Source organism: Vanellus vanellus (assembly GCF_965231255.1).
Source record: "Vanellus vanellus genome assembly, chromosome: 2".
NCBI classification, from domain to species: Eukaryota; Metazoa; Chordata; class Aves; order Charadriiformes; family Charadriidae; genus Vanellus; species Vanellus vanellus.
Genome location: NC_138906.1, coordinates 149,826,412 through 149,841,923, shown reverse-complemented (window position 1 = coordinate 149,841,923; position 15,512 = coordinate 149,826,412).

The window sequence follows — 15,512 nt, the reverse complement described above, 5'->3', positions numbered from 1 at the left end:
AGGTCCCTTCCAACCTAAACCATTCTATGATTCTATGATGGAGTTTGCTGATGATACAAAATTATGTGGGAAAGTCAAATCTACTGAAAAAAAAAAAAAAGTTACAAATTATTTCATAATACAGATCATAAAAAAATGGCAGGTGAAATTCACTGTTGGTAAATGCAGAGTAAAGACAAGTTTTGCTCCAAGTGCATAACTATGTTTATACATACACATAGTGATGAGCTTTAAATGAACTATTACCATCCAGTAAAGAGATATATGAAAATGTCAGTCTACAAGGCAAAATAAATATGAATTATTAGAAAAATATAGTTACACTACTCTTTAAATTCTATTAATTTATATAGATTGTACTGCCGGTCACCCTGTCTCAAAAAAAGATGCAATGTACCCAGAAAATGTAGTAAGAAGAGCAACAAAGGTGTCAAGTTGCTTCTCTCTAGGAAAGTAGAGAAAAAAATGCAATGTAGATAAGTAGAAAATAGATCAGAGAAAAACTATTCACTGTTTCTCATAATAAGAGAAGTAGGGGCACCTAATGAAATTTCTAAGCAGAAGATTGAAAGAAAAGGAAACATTTTTTACAAAACATAACTGAATCACAGAATTCATTACAACAGGATGTTGCCTATGCCAAAACTATGAATGGTTCAGAAACTAGTTAGAAAAATTCACAGAAAGTCCATCAAGACCCATTTAGCACAAGAATGCAGATACAAACTCTGGTTTCTGGAAGTCCCTATTTCACAGACTGCCTGAAGCTCAGAGGAAATACCAGCAAAGCTTCTTTCCATACTTGTCCTCTTCTGTATTCATTCCATAATTACCACCTGCTGCTCGATACTGTGGGAAATAGGACACTAAGCTGGACGTGAGCAAAAACATTACCTCTATCTCATCCTGCCCTGCCGTTCTGACATTAGGACTTGCCGTGACAGTGTCCTGGTACCTTTGCTCTGGAACCAGAAGTCCTCCACAAATTCTTTCCTTGGGTCATCTGCTTCCTCTACAGACTGAGGAAGCTCAGAAGAACAAGTCCGGGGGCTCAGAATGATGCGAGACACCTCAATTGCTACAAATCTTGAAGCACAAAGGGAGAAAAGCTATTTCTCTGCTTTCATTTTTCTCCCTGTTTTAACCTCCTGAAGTGAACAGAAGTTGGTGTGGCTTCTCCATGTCAGTTGCCTTATCCAGAAAATTGGAAATTCCACCAACTGCCAGTGTTGATAACTTTGTTTAAAGAGGAGTCATAAACACAAAGTGTATGGAGTAGCAAAGTCAGGAACCCGTATGGAAAAGAATCCAAACGGACTGTCAGGCAATGGTCAAGTGTCTAAGCATTACGGGCTCTGAAGTTGTGCTCTATAAAGGAAAGCAAATGTGGGAAAAGGAAAGAACTGAAGGCCAACGACCAGATTTTGCCAAACACCCTGGGTATAGTACAGCGGCTGTAAACTGGCCTGAGAAGCAAACTGTGACTCTGAAAGGGCAGAGAATGTATCCTACAGCAGCTTCGGATTTAGCATAACAAATATCCCTCTGTGCTGGCGCAGCTGCACTGCCAAGCTTGCTGGCAGCCAGGGAGAGGAGCCTGCCCACGCCCTGACTCCGCAGATGCTGCTTCACACTCCGTAATACAAATAGCTGGCACAGGAGTTTCCCAGCACGTTTCCTCCATGTGCAGACATAAGATAGGTGACTCTTTGGTTTTCAAAAATCAAAATGAATCTTCAGCATTCAGGGCTTTTAGGAAGCTAGATCCTATTTTAAATTTTTTGTAATCCAAAATAACATTTTACTGTCATGCAAAGTTACTGTCAATGGAAGAACTGTTACAATTCAGAGATTAAATGGTCTACAGAAGAGAACGTTACTGAGAAAAGCCTGTAACCCAGTGTGAATATTTCATCTTTTTTTTTTTTTTTTTAAAGTAACCTGGAAACAGTCTATCATCAAGTGTGATAGTCTAACTTCTCATATATGATTTACCAAACAGAATGTTATGATACTTTATGAAAAGACAAGAGCAGCAATACCTGAGATTTGCATGCCAAAGTCTTACAGGTGTGTCAGAGGTCATAACATTCCTACCCGCAAAATGTACATAATTGAGCTAAAATAAATTTAAAACACAGCCAGAGGGAAAAGATATTCTTACTGTTGATGCACAGCCCAAAGCACTAGGAGCTGTTACTTCATTTTCCTTGGCCAAGCACAGAGGCTGTGAGCACGATCACAATTTTTCCCAAAAAGACTCTGTTCTGTGCCCAAATGGAGAGACATCTGAGGATTGTGCCAAACAGCTATGATCACTTCTGACTTAAGCTACCAAGCACTCAGGTGCTCCGATTGCTCAGCACTTTGAGAAATTACCTAGGAACTGTGGTTTACTTTCCTTCTATCAGTTTGGTTCAACTAACAGCTATATCGACTGGTGGAAGGCTACATTTTACCTTACCTCTCCTACTGCTACTACATTTTCTGTTTTGACACACTTGTTCCTGATGGGACAGTATGCGATAATGTGGAGTGTGCTGGCATTTTTAGAACTTCCTTCTGATAGCTCAGCAGCATTGTGCAGCTGGAGTGACAGCACAGAACTGGCCCTTGCAGATCCTACAGGAAACCACAGGAATCAGCTATTGAATGATCAGAATGAATAAAGTATTTTAATAAATACCATCATTATTTTGACTTCTGTTTTCAACACTTCTAGGAAAAACAAAGGGAGGCAGATAATTTGGATTTGTTTGGCATTGGGATTGTACTCAGCTCTTTAGAATATACAGAAAAAACAAATTAGTGGCCACTAACAATTCATAATCTAAACAGATTCTTGCAAACTGAAGTCATCCTGGCTTTCCAGTGCTGAAATCCATTCTGATTAAATTATTTTTCTTCAAAGGTGAACACAGACATCACAGGTGTGATTTAGTAGATACATTACATCCACTCACCTACAAATATTTTAAATTCTTAGTATCCTTCATACCTCCCATGTCCTCTGGATTAAGAATATTCTACATGTTTATTCTGTTTTATATGCATTTCTTTATTTGACTGTTTGACTTTGTATTTTCTAAGGAAACTGTATGTTCTCTGGTTTTATAAAATTAACTGTCAGAAGCCTTAATAAATATATCTATAATTTTATATAATATAAGTGCACCACTTGTTTTCATATGATGCACATTTTCAATTTATATGTAATGAGCAGTTCTTAAATTAAGGTGTGCTCCGCTAAAAAATTCCCTTAACCTCAGTACCAGAAAGTTGCCAGGCTTTTTATGATGTAATTTGTATTCCACATTCTCTGCATAAGGACATCAAACTTAACACTACTTCTGGCAGTAAATATTGCATTTCAAGCTATTACTCTTTTAGTATCGGATGCATTTCATTTTATAAATCACAGAAAACTGGTATTCTTTCAAATGAAACGTATGGTAAGTTTAACAATGAATTCTATTGGCGTTTCTTTAATTTCTGTGAAGACTAGTGTTTTACCTTTACATTTTCAAGTCAGCAGGTAGAAGATAGCAAAAAGTCTCATTTTATAAAGCATGCTTTATGCGTTTTTATGCATGCAGTGTTTACTTCCGTGATCAAAAACGTTGAGGTCAATTACAACTTCTAGACAGCATATAACAATTCACTATTTCTCAACAGACGTAACATTTAATATTACTTTTAATAGGCATGATGACATCAGGGAGCACAAGCTATAGCATTCACTTTCCGAGGTTATTCAGACTGGATGACACAAGGTCTTGCTGGTACCATAAACATTCCCCACCCCTCCTACGTGGACTGCACCTAAGCCTGCAAAACAAGCTTGCAAGTGCTGCAGGGCCCTGGGTGAGCGGTTCGGCAGATGCATACAAAAGATTTTTACTGAATGAAATAGCAGAAGGGAGTAAGTCTCTAATGGTGATATAAACAGGGATTTCAGGAGCAAGGTAATGTTCTGCGTTCACCATAACTAAGTGCTACCCATGACACAGTATGACCAAAACGGTCTGGGTGCAGAAACTGTCTTTCCATTTTGTAAACTGGTCTGACTCAGGACAACGGTGTCTCACTCAACAAACCAGCATCACTGAGTGGTTAGCCTAGATGATATTCTGTGCTGGGAAACACGATTTATTACACAAGTTTGATATCCACAGCAGTGTTTTCACTGTTTAAATGCTTTTCCATTTGTTTGCATAGCAAAATATTTCTTCAAGTATCAGCATTATTGCCCCAAAGAAAAAGAATTAGGAACAGAAATTGTGCGCAGCTTGCACAATCGCACAAGTCTTTTGAAAGAGGTAATTAGACCTTAAGAGGGCAGATTGCCATGGCGTATTGCAGATAGGAAAATCTTGCTCAATTTTGTGGTCTGCCATGACTCTTGCATTTTACGAAGGCATTTTGCATCATACGAGGGTAAAAATTCTTATAAATATTAAAAAGAAGGACAGTTATGGTTTGTTTTATTGCAAAGCAATATTGTCCTTTCCTCCCCCAAAATTAATTTTTCCCTTGTCTTAACAAAAGCATTCATGTAAGTAGATGTTAGTGCCACTACATTCTCTGTCACTACCCTTTAAATGATCTACTCTTCTAACACTTTTTTAGACTTAGTGTCAAACAGAATCTTGCAGAAGTTGTGAGGCAATGGAAGTGTAACCATGCTGGCCAGCCAGCCCTCCACAAAAAAATACTTTATTGCCATCTACACATATAATGCAGAGATGGATTTCTTCACTGTCAGGATCTTCAGACTGATGTCCAGTGTTTGAAAGTGCTTTGTTTGTAAGGTCTTTGCCTTTTGTTTTCCAGAAATCATGCTTCAAGAAGAAAATCTAAATATTAGTCTAAGGTTAAGTGCAAATAGATCCATAGGGATGATCTCCAGAACATTTTCAGATGATGCTCTTCCTCCTTTCTTTCATACTGACAGACACTCAACCAGACCCAAATTTACTTGAGATACTGCTCTCTATATTTACTCCCTGTTACAGATAGCGATAATGTTTTTAGGAGGGGAAAAAAGAAGTGAGTTTCAGCAAACACTTATCAGTAAGTGCAATAAATTATCCTACCATTAGTTAGCAGTTGAATGATCCTGTGAGCCACTTCATGACTTACAGCAAAGTAGCATGTGACTGATTCTGTTGTACTTTAGTAATTTTCATTCCTCAGAAGTCTTGTTGTTTTTTTTTTTTTTTTTCTCTTTCATGGTTTCACTTACATAAAACATATGAAATATTTTAACTAATGCCGTTGTACTTTTCAAAATTAAATTTGCAGCTGTTCAGTGGGATGGTTCTGCCATGAAAATGTGGTGCACTCAGTGAAACGAGAGCATTGCACAAGTTGAGACTGAGCTCTTGCAGTGCCAGGGAAAGAACATTTGATTTCTCTAATAACTGATCAAACTATCACAGCAAGGAGTCAGCAGACAACTATAAGTGGCAAAGTATTTTCACATATGACAATAAATAAATTGCAGACTGCCTACTTGGGAATCTTATCCTTCACATAACCAGTGCACAAAATATTAAAAAGAAAGTTTACAAAGAATCCCAAAAGAGCAAATTTTCCCTTTCAAAATACGGCTGTCAATTTAAACAGCTTTACTAGAAACCAGTAATAAACTGCCTGACTCACCCAGTTTTCTCAAGGAGATGGTGTTACCTGCCGTGAACAAAGTACAGCTGTTTTTCACAGTTACAATGCTAAATGCTTCATTTTTTCCCTCCCTTATCTTTGATATTGGTGTTGATGAGAACAGTCTCTTTTCCCACATAACCACTGACTGAGCTAATAATAATAGTTTTATACAGCTGATGCTAGAGATATGCATAAAGTGCCTGAAGCTGCATTGAGGAGACACTAACTGAAGTGTGTGTTAGCTTAGTATCAAATAGCATCTTTAAAGGCTGCCTTTCTTAAACATTTGGCCTCACTTCATCCCTTTTAATATGAAGGACTGTGTACTGGATCGTTCAGTGGGGATACTGGGGCGAAGAAGCTAAGAACTGTTCTGCTCACAAGAAATGGAGTTCTGTGGCCTTCTGTTTTTATTGTTAAAAAGGTTTGACAAAGCGCATGAACATATCTTCGATTACAACTCAAGTCTACTGTTCTGCAGGACAAAATCTACGAGTGAAGGAAGCAGTTATTTACCCTATCTGACATGATTTTCCAAAGAAAGGGCGCAGTACCATGATTCACATACTCTGGATGATTTCCTTATATGTACAGGAACAAATCTTGCATTGCTGGCCTCTAAGAAGGTACAATCTCTGGCGTTAGCTTTACAAATCATATTCTTGAAACTTCTCTAAAGGGAGTCTCATGCTGGTATATTCCTCCACTGCAGAAGTACTTGATCGGAGGTGGCACTGGTGTAATGGCGTAACCCCAAGGCACATGTATCTAGTGAACAGGCATGGTCAAAAATGAAGATGATGCTCTGGGCCAAGTTGTTCTGGCTTCTGGGGTCACACTCAACTCAGCTTTGCTTTTGGGTCAAGAGGGAGGGAGGTTGAAGAGCAGAGTGGTATGTATGGAAAGCACAGAGTGGGGATCAATGAGATTATACAGCAGAACCCCTCTGGTGCTGCTACAAGTCCTGCACTTTGCTTCTCTATTCCACTACAAAATCTTATTTCAAAATGTTAATAAACTGGCTAGTACTCTGGGCAGAAGAGGTTTAATCATGAGAAAAGTGAAGGGCAACATTCTCCTCCTGTTAACTGTTTTCAGAGAAACCACACATGCAGAAGAAGAATGAAAGTAAAGCATTTGACCAATATTTGTTCATGCCAGACACACCTTTTCTTGCCTCCTTACTAAATACAGAAATGTGTATCTCCCTAAGGGCATTCTGCAGAGTTTTGAGATGTAACGTTTTGACAGTGGAAAAGTACAACTCTAAATGTAGTTCATTTTGTCAAACTTTGTTTAAAAGAATGTTCCAATAGGTATCTGTTCAAAATTATACCTTGCTATTGGTTCCTATGCAAAACCCTTTATTAATGGAGATACTGCAAGCCAATAATACCAGTTTGTGGCCATTAGGCAGGACGGATTGTTTTGGCAAGCATTCAGGCCACACAATGGACCCTAGGTTCACATTTATCTTTGTCATAGTCTGTAGTGCAGTAGGTCTTACTATTTTGTTTCTTCCCTTTTGTTTACTCACTGGTTCCTCTTCTATAGCATATAAGAAACTATGTCCTTGAAAGCACAAAAAGTACAGTTAGCTACTTTATTTCCAGAGCATTTCCATGATGGATTCTAACCCACAGCTCACAAACTTGTATTTCTATGGAAGAATGAGAATCTAGCAGTGAACAAGCAAAAAGGACACTACAAGTCTTTGAGGCACGGAAATTGTTGTGGTTTAGGCCGAACTGGCCACTGGGCGAATGACAGATGCTCCCCCCACCTCTCTTCAAAGAGAGAGGCAGAGGAGGAAAAAAAGAGTACTTATGAGTTTAGAAGGAACTAAACTACTTTAATGAAATAATAATAATAATATAAAAAAAAAAAAAAACAAAAAGAAAATAATTAAATATATACAAAACCGTATCAAGCTCCCAGGATGACAATCATGACACCAGCTGGCACTGGGGAAGTCCCAGACTGGACTCAGTGATGGACGGGGACTGGATTACGGATCTAGATTTAGGATTGTGATGAAAGGCAGACTAACAGACAGAGTCCTCAGATGTTGGCTACTGAAGAAAAAGAAGTTGACCCTTTGATCCCTCAGCTTTTATACTGAGCATGAGGCAGATGGGATGGAATATCCTGTTGGTCAGTTTTGGGTCACCTGTCCTGTCCACTCCTCCCCGCAGGTGGGACCCCACTGCGCTTTTCCGCTTCCGACCCTCCAATGGGGCAAATAACCAAGTTAGCTGCCCTTGGGGGTTATAGCAATAAGTATAAGCAAGAGCCTCTCTGCATACCGTGCCTGGGCATCAGCTATAAACATTGGTCTGATCACTCTGAGAGAGCCAACATTGTCTGCACAATATGTTGTTAATTTGACTAGTTAGAAGAGGCCTAGCTAAAAAGTAAAGTTACTGAACAAAATTGGTCCTGTTTTACCTCAAACCAGGACAGAAATTCAGAATCCGAAAATCCACACAGCACTGAAATCACAAATATCAGAGACTGAGAGTTTTAAGGAAAAACAGTAGATCTAGTAAAAAGACTACCTTCTCTAGCAGTCTATCCTTCCAGCATTAAGACTTCCCTCCTTACACACGAAATTCCATGATACCACACATTTCATATGTAATCCTGTAAGGGGGTAGTGGAGGCATGGGCACGGTTACTGGAAGAGAAGGGAGGAAGCACATCCATGCAATTTGTATTGCTCTCTTGAAAGGTTTTTCTTAGTGCAAATGAAGGATTCGCAGAGAGCACTTCATTCTCTCCCCAACTTCTGTTTTTGATGGAACCTCCTGAGCAGGAGAAGGTGACCTCTGGGAACCAGCATGCAGGGAGTACCAAGAAGGTCAGGATCTCCTCACAAATAACATCACCTACTGTGGAAAGCCTAAGAGGTGTGATTCTTCATACTTCACTGGAGCTCTAAGTCCGACCTTTCACTCCTCTTCTATGACCACAGGTGTGTATTCTGCCTCATCTGAGTACCCAGAAAATACTTTATTTTTCCCCTCTGTTTTCTGATTTACTTTTTACATATTCCTTGAAGTAGGTTTTTGCTCACATTGTATAAACAACTCTTCAGGCAGTGCTGTGATACAGTACGTGCCTACTGGAAGAAGGAGAGAATAATAAGAAAACAAAAATGATAAAGAGACAAGGAAAAACAGAGAAGAAAAATCTCAGCAGTGCTGAAACAATGTGGTACAATTTTGCAGCATTTTAAGTTATAAGATGAGATTTTAGATTTTAAAAATACTTTGGAGCAGAAATGACATCTTCTGTTCACTCTTTGATGTGATCTTTCTTTCTACTACCTCTCTGTGCAACAGCCAAGCTGTGCTGGAAGACACAACACCGCTTTCAATGTCGGAAGGACAAAATTATATATTAATAGCTATAACCTGGTGAGGGAAAACCCTCCTCCCGCTTTCCACCAGCACTTGGTAATAGCAGGTGAAGACCCAGCAGGACACACGTCCTGCTGTTTTGTTCAGCTGAGCTGTTTTTTTCAGCTCTTCTCCCTCCCTGCCAAGAAATGCTTAGAAAAGAAAACCCCTGATTTGGCCCTTTGCACCAGCCTATTGTTTTCCCGCTGAGGAAGCATGAACCTTTCAGTGTTCCCTATTCCTCTTTGGGAAATCCTGTGCACTGTGAGGGGCTGACCTCTGTGGAGTGGCTCACAGCCTCCATCCTCACAGGTTACAAGAAACCGATGGCAACATGGCAACAACAATGGCACGACCTGAAAAGAAATATCCAAATGCTCATACATAACTTAGTACATAATGTAACTCAGCAAAGCTGCAAGTCAGTCACCCCGTGGCTCAGGCTCTTCTCAGTGTCAACTGTGAAAACTCAAGCTATATTTAGTCAAGGATCACCCTCAATTTTTATTCTTTTGTCATCAAACTCAAACCGACTGCAGTGCCTTCTCCTGGGCAACTCTTCAACCTACAGGCAGTACAGCTCTGCCCCTGGCCACTTGGAGGGCAGGATGGGATTGGGAAAGATTGCCTGGATAAATAAACACTTAGAGGAAGGGTGATCATTTATATGATCATTTATGAGAAAGAACTGGAAAAATACAAAGGATCCTGGGTGTTCTAGACATTTTTCCTCTGAGTCATATCCATATCTGGGAATCTCTCCTTGCAGCCACATCACAGCCAGATCAGATCTTCCTCTGAACTCGAAATGAGGAACCCCTCAGGAAGAACTGTCCAGAATTTTGTATTTCCAAGCAGCTCACACATGAAGCTCTCCCTTTGAAACAGACCTTCCAGAGGATTTTTTTTAATAAAAAACATGTTTATTTCTTTCCTTGTGATCTTTAAAAATGCTGAACACGTATTTTAACCTTCAGAAGGGATGTTCTTTTATCCCCTCAGAAATGGACTGACAAAGAGTAGAGCCTCCAGTATGCAAGCCCTAAGGAAAACAGTGGCCAGCGGCCATGCTGAGATGTGTTTTGAGAAGTCTTCTGTCACATTAAGTCCCAGCCAGCACGTAGCTGAGGTCCCTGCCCAGCTGTGAAGGGCGGGGATCACAGAAGCCCAGCTAGAAGCTTCTTTTAGTTAGAGGCATGAAATCTGAAGTCATTTCTTAGAAATCCCTAGGACCCTAAGCCACCTGGAGACTGCCAGTCCATGGCTTTTAGAACAGAAAATAAAAAAAAAAAAAAGAAGAAAATATCTGAAACCTCCGGAATCTCAGTGGGAAGGAAAAGTCCTCTGTCCCTTCCAATTGCAATGAAGGAAGTTCCAGACATATTACAGGGGAAAGTCCATACTCAAGCGGTTGAGAAAAATCATAGAGCCATACAACTTCCACGATTCTTTTTATGAAAAACCTTCAAAGGCACCAACCAACTAATGAAACTATGCTGATGAAGTGAACTATTTACCGTCCCACATAATATTCTTGCTGCTAAATTGGAAAGATAAGGGTTTGACGGATGGACTGTTAGATGGATGAGGAATTGGCTGGATCCAAAAAGTTATAGTCAATGGCTCAATGTCCAAGTGGAAACCAAGTGGGAACAACTGGTGTCCCTCAAGGGTCCATACTGGGACCAATACTATTTAATATCTTCATTAACAACATAGACAGTGGGATTGAGTGGACCCTCAGGGATTTTGCAAATGATACCAAGCTGAGTGGTGCAGTTGATTCACTTGAGGGAAGGGATGTCATCCAGAGGGACCTTGACAAGCATGAGGAGTGGACCCATGCAAACCTCATGAAGTTCAACAAGGCCAAGTGCAAAGTCCCGCACCTGGGTCTGGGCAATCACCAGTATCAGTACAGACTAGGGGATGAATGGATTGAGAGCAGGCCTGTGGAAAAGGACTTGAGGACAGAATCATAGAATCATAGAATCAGTGAGGTTGGAAGGGACCTTTAAGATCATCAAGTCCAACCATTAACCTACCCTGATAAAAACACCACCACTCCTAAACCATGTCCCTAAGCAGCTCATCTACCCTTTTCTTAAACACCTCCAGGGATGGTGAATCCACCACCTCTCTGGGCAGCTTATTCCAATGTTTAATAACCCTTTCAGTGAAAAAATGCTTCCTAATATCCAATCTAAACCTGCCCTGACATAACTTGAACCCATTTCCTCTTGTCCTATCACTTGTCACCAGGGAGAAGAGGTCAGCTCCCATCTCTCTAAAACCTCCTTTCAGGTAGTTGTAGAGGGTGATAAGGTCTCCCCTCAGCCTCCTCTTCTCCAGGCTAAACAACCCCAGATCCCTCAGTCGTTCCTCATAAGGTTTGTCCTCCAGACCCTTCACCAGCTTTGTAGCCCTTCTCTGGACACGCTCCAACACCTCAATGTCCTTCTTGTAGTGAGGGGCCCAAAACTGAACACAGTACTCGAGGTGAGGCCTCACCAGTGCCGAGTACAGGGGGATGATTACTTCCCTAGTCCGGCTCACCACACTATTCCTGATGCAGGCCAGGATGGTGTTGGCCGCCTTGGCTGCCTGGGCACACTGCTGGCTCATGCTCAGCCGGCTGTCCACCAGCACCACCAGGTCCTCTTCTGCCAGGCAGCTTTCGAGCCACTCCGCCCCCAGTCTGTAGCGCTGCATGGGGTTGTTGTGACCCAAGTGCAGGACCCGACACTTGGCCTTGTTGAACCTCATACCATTGGCCTCAGCCCATCTGTCCAGCCTGTCCAGATCCCTCTGCAGAGCCAATCTACCCTCAAGCAGATCAACACGCCCCCCTAGTTTAGTGTCGTCTGCGAACTTACTGAGGGTGCATTCGATCCCCTCATCCAGATCGTTGATAAAGATATTAAAGAGAACGGGCCCCAGCACCGATCCCTGGGGGACACCACTCGTGACTGGACACCAACTGGATTTAACTCCATTTACCACCACTCTCTGGACACGGCCATCCAGCCAGTTTTTTACCCAACAAAGAGTATACCTGTCCAGGCCATGAGCAGCCAGTTTCTCCAGGAGAATGCTATGGGAAACGGTGTCAAAAGCCTTGCAAAAATCCAGGTAGATAACATCCACAGCTTTTCCCTCGTCCACCAAGTGGGTCACCTTGTCATAGAAGGAGATCAGGTTTGACAGGCATGACCTGCCTTTCACAAAGCCATGCTGACTGGGCCTGATCACCCTGTTCTCTTGCATGTGCCGTGTGATGGCACTGAGGATGATCTGCTCCATGACCTTCCCAGGCACCGATGTCAGACTGACTGGCCTGTAGTTCCCTGGATCCTCCTTCCAGCCCTTCTTATGGATGGGCGGATACAAGTGGATGAAAAATTGGACATGAGCCAGCAACGTGCATTTGCAGCCCAGAAAGCCAGTTGTATCCTGGGCTGCATCAAAAGTAGCGTGTCCGGCACGTCAAGGGATATGATTCTCCCTCTCTGCTCTGCTCTCATTAGAACCCACCCACCTGGAGTACTGCATACAGCTCTGGAGTCCTCAGCACAGGAAAGACAAGGACCTGATGGGGTGGGTTCAGAGGAGGGCCACAAAAATGATCAGAGGGCTGGACCACCTCTCCTATGAGGGCAGGCTGAGAGAGTTGGGGTTCTTCAGCCTGGAGAAGAGAAGCCTCCAGGGAGACCTTATTGCAGCCTTTCAATATATAAAGGCGGATTATAAGAAAGATGGAGATAGACTTTTTAGCAGGGCTTCTAGTGACAGGACAAGAGGCAACGATTTTAAACTGAAAGAGGGTAGGTTTAGATTGGACATGAGGAAGTACTTTTTTACGCTGAAGGTGGTGAGACACTGGAACAGGTTGCCCAGAGAAGTTGTGGATGCCCCATCCCTGGAAATGTTCAAAATCAGGTTAGATAGCGCTTTGAACACCTGGTCTAGTGAAAGATGTCCTTGCCCATGGCAGGAGGGTTGGGCTAGATGATCTTTAAAGGTTTCTTCCAACCCAAACCACTCTATGATTCCCTGATTTGCACCCTATAGTTCTGTTAACATTTCATTTGGTGTGACATTCCTGCTAGGTCTGGCTTCTGGGCTATATAACAAACAAGGGTAAAGTGAATCAAATTCAATTTTTCTGGATATGCCTCCCTTTCCTGTCCTACTGTGTGGCTAACAAAGTCTTTGAATGCTTACACTTTTATTCAGGGACATATATGCAATACAGGACTACACAGTGTCCTTTCAGTTTTCCTCAAAATGCATTCACCACTGGTCCCTCTTTTTTCCTCCTCAAAGACTAGTACATTATATTGTTTGCAATAAACTTCAAGAAGTACAAAGTCTTCAGATTTATAATCATATCTGTAATCTTCTGAAGAAAAGGAGAAGGCTCTAAAGCTAAAGCCCTACATGAGATCTCTGTCCCAAATAAGGGGACATGAATGAGGGTAAATGAGGAAGGGTGTTTGTATATAAAACAGCATCGTACACAAAAAAATCCCCACCACACCTTGTAAAGCAGAAGTTACATATTTGTTTTCCACCTGGCTTTAAGGTAGTAATCACTTATGAAAGTGTAAGTGTATTCTAAGGACATAATGTTCTCATTTACTATGCTTCTGAAAGAATGCTCTATAATTTCCTTAGGAAAGGGTGCAGATAAATATTCCTGCCAAACAGACAGGCAGGAGCTGAAGATCATCTCTGACTCAACTTGGATTCAACAGTCTGAACCCTAATATTTCTGGCTTCAGTCGGTTACTGTAGAAACTCTTGGTACACCAGAGGCAGATCCTTCAGGAATGATACTGCACGGAGAACTTCAGAGTCTTCAAAGCTGTATCCCATGACAATTACAGTTCTACATAAAGAAACTGGGATCACAAGCTATACATGCTATGTTCTTCCAAATATTTTGTCAGGAAGTAAAGACATAAACTGTCAAAGGGGCTTCTGACAAGAGTAGTAATTTCTCCCTGCTCTCCTCCAGTCCCTTTTACCTTCCAGAGAGAGACTCTTCAGTGCAGTTTGAATCTGCAGGTGATCCTTTTGATGTTACTTCCCTTACATTTCTGCATTGCACCTGTATGCCTACACAGGGGGTATATTTGCCAGTAGTTGAAAAATGACATTCCGGAGTCCATGGAAACTGTCCACAGCTTCTCTTCATTTGGAGCTTTTCAAATCTTGGCTAAATTGCTTCACCAGGATGAAAAGTACCACGTAAAAACCTTGTCAGGAAGGATAACTAACAAAATGCAGTTGCTTACTCTATGACAATCTTTTTTCCTAAAAATTGTAATTAGTTAACCAAATATTTCATAACAATGGAGAATAAAGGATATGAGGAACTACATAAGGAAAGCACATTTAAAAATAGAAGCTGTGGTTCCTCTCTATAAATTATGATCTTAAAAGCAACAAGCAACTTTTTGATAACTTTCCAACCCCTGAATTTAAGTTAGCATTGAAGAAGAAGATTGCATTCATTTTAATTGACTCCTCATTTTTAATACAGATGATTTAAAGGTAATTGAATCCTTCCCCTATAAAGCATGAAACAGTGCAACAGAACCTCTACTCAAGCAGTAAAAGCAGCCTGATCATGATGCTGGTGTAACTCTGGTTCTGACGGTGACTTCCAAGTACTCTGGATGAAAGCTGTAAGTTTTGACTGCAAATTTTTTTTGTGGACACAATATTGATGCTAGAGGGAATGCCCATCAGGACAAAGTCCGTTTAAGGAAAGCACATGTTAATCTCACAAGGTGGCCAGACCTTGGAGTCATATGAAAATACAAGCCAAAACCTGCAGGCAATGGAGGAACTGCATGAGAATCCCTCCTCACTAAGGTGAGCACCAGTTTGCTTTCATCCTCAGCCCCAGATTTCCCTCATTAGACTTTTGCCAATATGCAGATTTTTCACATGACCTTGGCCTGTGTATTGCAAAATGCAGCAAAACTACATTTCAGCTTCACAGATGGTAGGTTTGGTCTTCTGGCTGAAAGAATTATAACTTGTCTTGGAAATTTTAGATCTGGGCTTGCTTTCAAGGGAATCTCAAGTGTATGTTCCAGCAAACACATCACTTTCATTAACTAGCCAAGCCTCCAATATTAAAACTCTTCCTTCTGTGGCAGAATGTGGCACTGTTGACATTCTGATTAAATCCAAATGTCCTAAAATGCAAACCATAAGAATAGAGACTTGTAGTAACAAATCTGTAAAGAGGTGAGGAATTCAAAGCCACAAATACAACTTTTCTAATTACATATTGCAATAAACCTACATTTTCTGGAGAGATTATATGCTTGCAGCTATTTGTGATGTTACCAGTAGCAATGTAATTCTTAATTCATATTTATAAACCTGACATCCTTATTCTTGGTGATTCAGTAGATTATGAAAGTG